General features: G+C 40.1%; 1 protein-coding gene across 1 annotated transcript in view; it reads right to left on the reverse strand.

Annotated features, from left to right (window-relative positions):
• syt3 (synaptotagmin III) overlaps positions 1–581 on the reverse strand; it is a 139380-nt gene extending 138799 nt beyond the window's left edge. Inside the window, exon 1 of the mRNA XM_022674037.2 lies at positions 261–581. The gene's annotated coding sequence lies outside the window, so the exon portion shown is untranslated. The remainder of the gene's footprint in view (positions 1–260) is intronic.
• Positions 582–10572: the final 9991 nt, after the last annotated feature.

Consider the following 10572-nt stretch of genomic DNA (forward strand, 5'->3'; position numbering starts at 1 on the left):
CATGCACTCATACACACACACACACACTCCAGCAGTATTTAGGCCACTCGCATCCCATACAGAGGGGCTGTACACGACGACACAGGACAGACGGACACACACACACACACACACACACACAGATCCTTAAGGGGGCACACACATACACACACACACACAATGATCATCCAATGCTATTACAGCCAAACCCACTTATGTCTGAGCGCGTATCCCTTTCCTTTCCTTCCCCCGAGCCCGAAGCAAAATCCTGCATACTGTACCTGGGATGGAGGGATGCTACAGGATGTGAGAGGGAGGAAAGGGATGGTAGAGGTAGCCTCTTTTTTTTCTCTCTCCCCCTCTCTCTTTCTCTCTCGCACTCTGCTCCCCTCTGTTTCTCCTCTCTCTGTTTTCCCCTGCCTTCACAGCCTCTTTTTTTTTCTCCTCTCTCTCTCTCTCTCTCTCTCGCACTCTCTCTCTCTCTCTTTGCTCGATCTCATTCGCTCTCTTGCTTTGCTCCCCTCCCTCCCTTCTCTCTCACTCTCTCTCTCTCTCTCTCTCTATCTCTCTCTCTTGCTGCCTTGTGTGCTGAATACTAAACGAGCCCGGCCGTCCAGCACTAAACACACACTGATGGTCTACAGAAGCTCATCGGAGAGGAAACCGGGGGGAGGGGCATGTGGATAGAAAGGGGAGTGGCAAGGATGGGGGGCAGGAGGAGCAAGTAGAGAAGGGGGAGAGGCAATTACTGTATGTTGGGCAAAAAATAGGTAGGGGGTATTAGGCAAGTGGAGAATAGAAGGAAAAAAGGAGGTGCAAGTAGATAGAGGTAGAGGGGAGAGGCTTAAGGAAAGAGGCAGGAGAGGGGGAGGGGTCAGTCAAGAAGGGAAGGGGCAGGATGAAGAGGGATGTGCAAATAGAAAGATGGTGTAGTCATGCGAGTAGCAATTGAACTGAGTAACAGTTAAAGGGGTGTAAAAATGGGGAGAATTCAAATGGAATTTGAATAAAAGGTGGGGCATGTGACAAAAAAGTGGGCGGAGCACAACAAGTAAAGTCAGTGGAGAGACATTTCTAAAGTTTAGGGACTCCAACATGAAAACATGGAACAGTGGTAAACCTTGCCAAGAGTGGCCGGTCGACCAAAATTACCTGAAGAGTGCAATGACAACTCATCCAAGAGGTCACTAAAGACCCCATAACAACATTCAAACAACTGCAAGCCTCACTTGCCTCAGTTAAGGTGGAGAAAAAAAGGAGGAGCAAGTAGGTAGAGGTAGAGGGGAGGGGCTTAAGGAAAGAGGCAGGAGAGTAGCAAGGGTCAGCCAAGAAGGGGAGGGTCAGGATGAAGAGGGGTGTGCAAAAGTAGAAGACAGCTAAAGAAGAGGAGAGAAGCAAAGGATGTAAGTTGGATGTGCAAATAGAAAGAAGGTGAAGTCACGTGAGTAGCAATTGAGTAGCAGTTAAAGGGGTGTAAAAATGGGGAGAATTCAGATGGATAAAAGGAGGAGCAAGTGACAAGAGAGCGAGGGGGAAAAAGAAGAAGTGGGCGGAGCACAACAAGAAAAGTCAGTAGAGAGACATTTCTAAAGTTTTGGGATTCCAGTGAACAACAATGACAGCCATTATCCACAAATAATGAAAACATGGAACAGTGGTGAACCTTCCCAAGAAGTGGCCGACCGACCAAAATTACCTGAAGAGTGCAATGACAACTCATCCAAGAGGTCACTAAAGACCCCACAACAACACCCAAAGAACTAAAGGCCTCACCTGTCTCAGTTAAGCTGGAGAAGAAAAGGAGGGGCAAGTAGTTAGTGGCAGAGGGGAGGGACTAAAGGAAAGATGCAGAGGACGAGGCATCAGTCAAAAGGGGGAGGGGCATGATAAAAAAGAAGGCAGCTGAAGAAGGAGAGAAGCAAGGGATGCAAGTTGGATGTGCAAACAGAAAGAGGGTGAAGTCACGCGAGTAGCAGTTGAAGGGGTGTAAAAATAGGGAGAACTCAAATGGATTAAAGGTGGGGCAAGTGACAAGAGAGCGCAGGGATAAAGAAGAAGTGGGCGGAGCACAACAGGAGGTAGGGAAGGTGAGTAAGAAGGAGAAGGAAATAATTGAAGGCTAAAAGCAAAAGAAAGAAGGCAAAAGGAAAGTGCTTGTGGCATAAACATAAAGAAGTGGTAAAAGGACAAGGCAGGTATAAAGAGATAGTAAGGATGGTAAGGAGAAAACAGGAGGTTTGCCTCTTTATGAGTTCCTTTTTTTGTTTGCATGTTTGTCACTCTTAAATGTTTCAGATCATCAAACAAATTGAATATTAGTCAAACAAAACACAAGTAAACACAAAACGCAGTTTTTAAATGAAGGTTTTTATTTTAAGGCAGAAAAAAAATCCAAACCTAAATGGCCCTGTGTGAAAAAGTGTTTGGCCCCCAGGTTTAAAAGACAATTCTCTAGTCACACCCAGGCCTTATTACTGCCACAACTGTTCTCAATCAAGAAATCACTTAAATAGGACCTGCCTGACAAAGTAAAGTAGACCAAAAGATACTCAAAAGCAAGACATCATGACAATATCCAAAGAAATTCAGAAAGTAATTAAGATCTATTAGTCTGAAAAAGCTTATAAAGCCATTTCTAGAAGTTTGGAACGCCAGTGAACCACAGTGAACCACTGTGAGATGGTAAAAAAAACATTAAACAGTGGTGAATCCTCCTAGGAGTGGCCGGCCGACCAAAATTACCCCAAGAGCACAGCGAAGACTCATCCAAGAGGTCACAAAAGACCCAACAACAACATCTGCAGCATCTGCAATGATCCAAAAACACACCAGCAAGTCCACCTCTGAATGGCTGAAGAAAAAAATAAAGTCAAGACTTTGCAGTGGCCTAGTCAAAGTCCTGACCTGAATCCTATTGAAATTACCTTAAAAAGGCAGTTCATGCTAGAAAACCCTCCAATGTGGCGTATTTACAACAATTCTTTAAAAAAGAGTGGATCAATAGTCCTTCACAGTGCTGTGAAATATTCATTGCACATTACTGCAAAACATGAAGAGAAAAAGGGGTTGATAAAATAAAGGCAAAGAAAGAAAAGAGTAGGTATAGAATAGGCACTGAATTGGCAAATATATATGAAAGGTTTCTAAAGAGGTAAGAAGTCAGCGCAAGAAGGGCAAGAAGAGCAAGTAAAGAGGGGGAGGGGGCACTTGAAAAAGAAAGAACACGCATTGATTATGGGCAAGAATGAGAGGGGAGGGCAAAAGGAGAGGATGATGGACATGATGAAGAGGGAGAGAGAGAAAAAGTAATGAGAATGGACCATTAAGCCAAAGGAGGGCCGTAAAGAGATGTAGAGGAGGCAAATAGAAATAAAGGGCATGTAAAGAAATAAGAAGTCACCAAAAGGGCAAGAAATAAAGGGATGAGGCCTCTAGAAATGGTAGAGAAAAAATAGTGGGTAGGGGCATGTGGGGAATGTGGGGTAAGAAGAAATGGAGGAGGGCTAATACAGATGTAAACATGCAGGTAAAGCCGTAAGAAGTCATAGAAGGGTTAAGAAGTAAGAATGGCAAGTAATGTTTGCCAAAAGAGGAGGGACAAAAAGAGAGAGAGAGGAGTGGGCAAGGAGTGGGTAGGTGGACCACAGAGAGAAGATTAAGAAGAAGGAACAAGAAGACATGAAAAGAGGCAAATAGAGAAGACAGACAAGTAAAAGGCTTAATCCCATTTGACCCCTTGGCCCTACCACTTAGCCCTTTCCTTCTGTTTTGAGTGTGCAAGCCTCGGGGTGGGTTGTCCGGGTTCTTATTCGGCTGGAGGGGTAGGGGGAAGTGTTGGGGCTATATGATCCTTCAAACTGAGATTTTTCAAAGACACACAGAGGGCTATGAGAATCACTGGCAAGATGGCGGCACAAGTGACCAAAGAAACCAACAAATTTGAGAATTTTCCAAGAATTATGATAACCATTTTATTACCATTGTTTAATGTATTTTCTTCATAACTAGCATAACAAATCACTAGCAGTTCGTCTCTTTAGCTTTCCCAGTTTAACTTAAGTGGTGCAACAGACAGCAGACACTACAGAATTTAAGGTGGAATGGAAAAATTCAAGGACGCAAGAAATCAAGGAGACTTTATTGTTATTAACATCACATGTGGTACACTGTCCAGTTTACATCCAAAGAGCAATTGTTAAAATAAATAAATATAATATAATACAAAATAGAATAAAATAAAATAGAATAAAATAGATATCAAGATAAATACACAAAAATAGGGAGGTAGTCAAGTTTGTCCCAATTCTTATGGGGAGGATTTCATCCCTTACCCTTGTAACTCTGGTTCAAGGAGATGGCTTACACTCAAAAACAAGGGGTAGAAGTACAAAAGCGAAATGAGATTGGGCCTTTGAAGTCTCAACAGTGCCTCTATTTCTTTGTAAAGTATTGTGAAAAGTATTCTGACTGCATGCATTACCACCCGGTAAAGAAACTGCACTCTGTTTGAATGAAAAACTGTGCAGAGGGTGTTGTGCACAGTCCAGCACATCACTGGGGCACAACTTCCAAATCTATTGGCTTTAAACACCAGCTGCTGTCTGAGGAACCACAGAACGATTATAAAAAGACTCCATCCATCCAAACCACGGCCTGTTCTCACAGGTGCCCAGTGGCCAGAAGTACAGAATCAAGAAGGCCAGGACCAGCCGGTTCTGTGACAGCTTCTTCCCCTAGGCCATCAGACTGCTGACAATCCAATAGCAGTTTCAGTCCTCAGTGCATCTTATTACACAATTTATAACATCCTCACCCCAGATAAACTTTCTTTGCACCTAGGACTTTACATTACGTACAGGTACATTGCATATGACTATATAAACTTTATTCCTTAACCTAACATATACAGGTAAATCTAAAAAAAAATAAAAAATAGAATATCATTAAAAAGTTGCTTTTTTGATGTAATTCAGTTTAAAATGTGAAATTGTATCATATATAGGTATTACACATCCAAAATTTGAATATTATATAAGACCAATAGGTACTTTTGGCAGTGTGGGCAGTGTGCCAAGTCCTGCTAGAAAATGAAATCTGCATCTTCATAAAAGTTATATCAAGTCCAAAGTCAGTGCAGTGTTTTCCCTCAAAATCTTACAGCACTTCATGCTTCCCTCTGCTGACAACTTTTATAGAGATGTGGATTTCTTTTTCCAGCAGGACTTTTAAGCACACTGCCCACACTGCCAAAAGTACCAACTGATCTTATATAATATTCTAATTTTCTGAGACACTGATTTTTGGGTTGTAAGCCATAATCATCCACAGTAAAATTATTTAATCACTTAAAATAGATCACTCTGTCTGTAATACATCTACATAATATGTGATTTTCACATTTAAAACTTCTTGAATTACTAAAAAAAAGAGTAACTATTCGATGATATTCTAATTTTGTGAGATTCACCTGTATGTCTCTGATTTACAATACATATATATTATATATAGCATAAGGTAAAGTGTATATATATTATTCCTATATTATTATTTCTATATATATCACATCACCTGTATACAGTGTTGGGCACGTTACTTTAAAAAGTAATTAGTTATAGTTACTAGTTACTTTTCCAAAAAAGTTACTAACGGAGTTACTCCACTATAAAAGTATAAAAGAAACTAGTTACCAGTAAAAGTAACTATTGCGTTACTTTTGTGTTAATCACTCATAAAAAAAACAAAAGAAAACAAATTATGTAATTACTATTATTATTAGAAAAATAACAAACGAAAATAAACCCAAAATGTTGACAAAAATATAATCTAATGAATAAAAAAAAAAAAAGAAACGAAAAACTGCACACAATCAAAGAATGGGGATGGAGTTAAACAAAGCACAGCACACTCAAGGAAAAATGTATATATAAACAAAACAAAAGAATGGACAAAAACAACAATCTAATGACCGTTAAAATGGTATTAATATAACAGTTTAACAGCTGGATCAAACAGCTTCACCAAGGAGGAAAAGAGAAAACAGCAGAAACCGGAGCAGCTAAAGAGAGATTAACGTCCTTAAAACGGAACTTGGCCTGTCCACGTCTGAAAAGAATACAACAATTCTCTCATTAACCTCCACAAATTCTACAAATATCTAATAATTAAAAAAACAAAAGAGAGTAATATTCCTACCTGGAGTAAAGCGTGGAACAGTGAAATGGTGATGATAGGAAGATATAAAGCAACAGAGATGCGCAGCAGAAACCGAATGAAGGCCTCAGACCCCGGCACAACACTACCACGCCAATCGTCGCGGAACGCGGATCGTCGCACGTGTGCCTCACTTCACCACGCCAAACCACACGTAAACCCACAGGCTCAGCGGCCAGAGGGTCAAGTTCACCGGAAAGAGGAGGGGTTTAACCAGGGCAAACGACTACCTAAACCCTGCCACTACTCCTTTTTTTTAATAGAGTTAGAGCGACCATCCCACCATCAATCCATCCTTCCGTCCCTTGTGACTCACACACACACTTGCGCCTTTGTCTGTATGCGCGAAGATAAAAAAAAACAGTAAGTAACAGGAAGTAGGAAATGGTAACAGCGTTATAGTTACAGTAAGAGTATTTAGTTAGATTACTCGTTATTGAAAAAAGTAACAGCGTTAGTAGCGCCGTTTATTTCAATGCCATTACTCCCATCACTGCCTGTATACCTGTGCTAATGTGACGTGACCTAATCTGTCTTAGAGTGGGGAGGGGACAAGTCAGAGAGGGCGGAGCAAATAACTGAAGAGAAGAGGTGAATAATACAGAGGGGTAAATACAGATTTTAAAAAAGTGTGAGATAGGAAAGATAGGGAGGGGCAAATTAAGACGAAGAAGGGCAAAAAAATGGATATGAAGTCAGTGGAACTGTAAGAAGGAAGAAAGAAGAGTAATAAAGGGGTGGGGCCACAGGGAAGTCATCTTTTCTCACCCTGGGGTGGTTTATCAGAGGAATGGAATAATCTGCTCTAAAATGAGATAAATAGACGTTATCTGCGGGGAGGAAGAATAAGACTGGAGGGAGTTCAGCCGTATCACACTGCAGGCAGCCGTAAGGTTACATAAGCCAAAAGCTAACTTTCATTACGCAATCTTATATTAATAATATGACCCACTTAGCCTAGCGTCGGGGTGGATGGATGGATGGGCTTTCCACCGTGCTCTGAAACATGGTTCTTACAGGGTTCCTGATGGGCTTACCATGCTCCGAATTCTTCCCTGAATGCATTAGTGCTACTGTTGATCCAGGGCTTTCACAGCGAACCTGCGATGCCAGTCGAGGTATTTATTTATTCATTTTAGAGCATATCATGCTTTGTGCTAAAACTGCTGTGCATTTAATGAATAGACTCACACTGTGTGCAGATTCATGGCTCCATAAAGGCTAATGAAAACTAAACAAAGCTAATAGCTACAGAGAATTGACTAGGATCAACTGGCCCTAGGTGTGAGAATGTGTAGGTGATGAATGGACCATGTCCAGGGGGTGCTTCTGCCTTAAACCCAGTGACACCAGGTGGGCTCTTGATTCTGCAACCCTTACCATGATGAAGTGGATAAGAAAATGAATAGATGAATCATACGGTGGCCGAGAAAGCCCAACGCAGTGCAAATTGAAAAGCGCTGCAAAAGCACAAAACACATCCATCAAAATTACAACACAGGCGCAGCAAATAGAAAAACGCGCTGCAAATAGAAAAACGCACTGCAAATACAACCACAACACAACGGAAGTGAGTCACAACACAACGGAATTTTCCCGGGGGACCTTAAAAGATGCTGTACCAGCTAAGCTGCGTCTTCAGTAACGTCTCGGACTTCACTATGTGTACAAAGGACAATAAGTGGCAAACAAGGCGTTTTGTGAAGCAGAACTTTTAATAATATGCACACAACCGTGGTAATCACAGGTAATAAACATAACTTACTTTTCAGAAGCTTGTTTGCCACTTATGGTCCTTTGTATACAGCTGGTACAGCATCTTTTAAGGTCTCCCGGGAAAATTCCGTTGTGTTGTGACTCACTTCTGTTGTGTTGTGGTTCTATTTGCAGCGCGTTTTTCTATTTGCAGCGCGTTTTTCTATTTGCTGCGCCTGTGTTGTAATTTTGATGGATGTGTTTTGTGCTTTTGCAGCGCTTTTCAATTTGCACTGCGTTGGGCTTTCTCGGCCACCGTAGAATCACAGCCAAACAAAGGCTCTAATTAAACCCACATTTTTTGTGTGTTTTATTATCTTTCCTCTGAGGGCTCAGGTAACTTATAATATCTGTGGGTTTCTGGGTTTTTGTACCTTTTTAATAAATACTGTATGTCCAACCTCAAGCTCTTTTACTCTGAGCTGATATAAAATACATGCTGTAAAATACCTGTGTCTTCATTTTTGAAGACATAGTGTAAATCAAGTAGTTGTTTGTCTTCCTTTCCATGGACAGTCCTAAGGAGTGCCAGTTTCATCATAATGTTTTTGATGGTCTTTGTGACTGCACTTAAGGATTCCGTTTAAAGTTCTTGATTTTTCAGATTGACTGGTCTTCATTTCTTAAAGGTGTCCTTTCACTAAAATCCAATTTTTTCTTGTTCTTTGTAAAATACAATAAGTCTCTTTGAGTTGCAAAGTGCTGTATATGCTGCACATGAAACTCTTCCTCAAATTCCATTGTCTGCAGTAACTCGTATTCAGAAAATATTCCGAAAAACAAGTTGATCAGAAAAAGCACCCGTCAACCTGTGAATTAGTATTCACGGCCACACCCATCTTGGCTCACGACCGCCCACAGGCAGAGCTGAAGCCAGACAGCGACACCAGGGTGCATTTTTACTTTCTGGACCTGGACTACACACCTCTGTGTGTAAGTAACTATGTTTACATAGGATCTCCGGTGGATTTTGTGTTTTACAGAGACTCTAAGACTAGATCAGTGGCTGAACTGCACTTAGCAGTGCATTACTAAAGTTGTAAAGTAACAAATGACATTGCAAAGACTGTTATTATACTGTTATTACTGTTAAATAATGTTATAAATGAGTTTTCTGTCTCACTGCCTCACATTGCTGTTAGCCAATCAGAGGCGATATGTTTGCATGTATGAATATTTACGAGCAAGAGCTAAAATTATATTGTCGCCCCCCCTTACTCCTCCACAAGACTAAAGCACTGTTATACCACATCCCGAGAGCACCTTTTTCGCTAAAAAAAACAAAAAAAAAAAAAACAAACAGATAAAATGGCATGAAATGAATGAATGAAAAAATGATGGAATGAGACCTTTAAAGTATTTTTTCTTACTATAATATGGATTAGAACAGCTGTTCACTGTATACCTGTAACTCACCCTCTTCACAACTTTACAACTGATGCTCTCAAACACATTAAGAGGACAACATATTCAAGTATTTTTTATAATATTGGAAAAAAAAAATGAATTTAAGGTGTATCCAAACTTTTGACTTTTGATTTTAAATAACTGTGTCTACTGTCCAAGAAGGATATATTTGCATTCAGTGACCATGCCTAATGCAAGGACTGGGCTATTAATCCCCCACCATTAAACTGTGAAGCATCATTTGCTGGATTGATGGTGTGATATCCCATTTTTTGGGTTGAGTTAAGGGTGAATTGGAATCCTTCCACATGACCTCTTTAATGCTCTTGTCACTGAATGCAATCAAATATTAACAGCAATGCATCAAAATGGAAAAAACGAAAATAAATGAGCAGGTTTTCCGTTACTTTTGTCCACATAGTTCTCGAACATCCATGATTAATTAAGAGAATTAGAACATGCCTTTTCTCGTCGTTATGATAGCAAAGACACGCTGACGCGCCCTTAATCAGGCTGCCGGTTCACATATAGATCGCTTTCATATCTATACCTACAGTATTTTTACCTATAGATTGTGTTTTTATTTTATCAATGATCACATGATAACATTGAATACATTTTACACACCTGTTCTTTCTATGAAATTTTTGAATTATTGATCCGTCAATATTCAGCTGCATTCCATTACCAGGCTCTGCAGCTAAAAGGCCCTGATTGATAAGATGTGGCTCTTATTTTATCTGGAACATGCCCACAAACTTCCCTTTATTAGTAAAAGTCATGATTCACCTGATAGCTAATACAATATTAATAATACACTTTGATCTACAGGAAAGAATAGATTGGTAATTTGGGGAACAGTTCATTTACAATAGCACTACTGTATAAATAAGTGAGAAATTAATTCTGTGATGAGCAGAAGTGACTAGATGATATTGCAAGTTACAAAACAAATAGTTCTGATATAAAAAATGCCTCAAAGCAACCAAGATAAACTGTAATTACAGCATTTACTGCACTTAAAGTGCAATATGTTTCTGACCAGTTTCTGTTATTTTGATTTCAAATAGTTTAAATGCAGGTCTTGCATGACTGAAAGTAAGTGCCTGGCCATTTTTGGGGTAATTTAGTGTAATTCTCATTATTCAACTGCAGTAAAGACAATTTATGCTCCCCTAATGGACAGCTGTACCGGTTGCCTTAAAAAAGTTAAGTAATGAG

Source organism: Astyanax mexicanus, chromosome 19 (assembly GCF_023375975.1).
Source record: "Astyanax mexicanus isolate ESR-SI-001 chromosome 19, AstMex3_surface, whole genome shotgun sequence".
Taxonomy (NCBI): Eukaryota; Metazoa; Chordata; class Actinopteri; order Characiformes; family Acestrorhamphidae; genus Astyanax; species Astyanax mexicanus.